This window comes from Camelina sativa, chromosome 12, assembly GCF_000633955.1.
Source record: "Camelina sativa cultivar DH55 chromosome 12, Cs, whole genome shotgun sequence".
In the NCBI taxonomy this organism is placed as follows: Eukaryota; Viridiplantae; Streptophyta; class Magnoliopsida; order Brassicales; family Brassicaceae; genus Camelina; species Camelina sativa.
Genome location: NC_025696.1, coordinates 28,645,977 through 28,647,377, shown reverse-complemented (window position 1 = coordinate 28,647,377; position 1,401 = coordinate 28,645,977). Strand labels below are relative to the sequence as shown.

Below are 1,401 nucleotides of genomic sequence, written 5' to 3'. Positions count from 1 at the left end.
TCATAATTTGGGATTAGATCCTCCGGTAGAGAAGAATCTTGATTTTTACATGCGTGCGCCCAAGATTTGAGAAACATGGTTGTTGTTTTTCCATCTAAAACGGCATGGTGTGCTTTTACGCCGATGCAAAACCCTTGGTTTGGAAATAACGTGACTTGAAACGACACGACGGAGGCTGAGTCATCAGAGACACGTATTCTGGGGATGAACGGGTATAGCCAGACCCGGCCCATAGGGAAAGCCACTGAAGCTAAGGATTCGGGCCTCTAATTTTGAAGGCCTTTTTACATATAAATCTTTTAAACAATAAAACCTTTTTTTGGGGATGAGATATGTATAAGAGCTAAATACTTATATGTAAAAGGCTTTTTGTTTTTGTTAGATATGTGAAAAGCCTTTAAAATTGTGGGCTTCTGTTGAAAACATCAAATTTTAAATCAACTAAAGCACAAAAAGGGCATTTTTTATTTTTTATTTGCGTAGGGCACTTGTTAATGTCGGGCCGGCACTGGATATAGCTCGGTGGTCAGGTATGGTTCGTTGCCGCTTAAACGTGAGAAATCGGCGTTTGACTCGGTGATGGTGAATGAAACGGCGTCCTTTGGAGTGTAGACGATGCTTGGTTTCGGGTCAAGCTGTTCCTAAACGAGTTTACCGGTGAGGGGGAGATAGTGAGAGAGGGACGAGAAGAGAGAGGTTTTGAGGTTGGGGACGATGACTGAGTCGAAGAAATGTCGAGTTGCTTCGGTGAGTCGATAGAAGATGACTCGTTCGACTGGATGGAGCTTGAACCAGAAAAGCTCGAAGAAGGTGAGTGGGAGAGTGAGTGACTCGGACGAGTCGGAGTTTGAAGGGGTGACTCGTGCCACCTCGATGATGTTAAGTGATGAAACCATTTCTTTGCTCACCTCACCATTGTGTGTTGTGAGATACTTATATATATTTTTTTGTGGGTAGGAATTTTTTATCACAATGAAAAATACAAAGATGGATAGGAGGAATTCAATTTTGTTTCAAAAACCTAAGAAGATAATAATAATTAATAAATACAAAACAATATAGAAGGAAATTCTGTTTTTGAAAACCAGAAAGGACAACAAAAAAAAAAGGGTAATAGCAATCTGTACTGCCATAAGACGATAATTAACTGACACAAACAAACACTGTTTCTGTCAGTATTTGTGTAAATGATTTGACGTTATTGTCCCTCACCTTTCTTTTTCATAATTTGTTAACTTTTTATCTTTTCTCTGTCCTTGCCTCTTTCTCCGACGAAGAGTTTGTTTTTTTTTTCCCAAGAAACTGCCGGCAACAAATGTTTCACAGCAAAACAAAATTAAATTAAAACAAAACTGATTTTCAATGAATCACTGAAAAACAATATTGTAGATGGCAACGGCG

The 1,401-nt window shown here is 39.1% G+C and overlaps 1 pseudogene; it reads right to left on the bottom strand.

Moving 5' to 3' along the window:
• The window catches only part of LOC104733962, a 3,407-nt pseudogene extending 2,472 nt beyond the window's left edge, over positions 1-935 (bottom strand).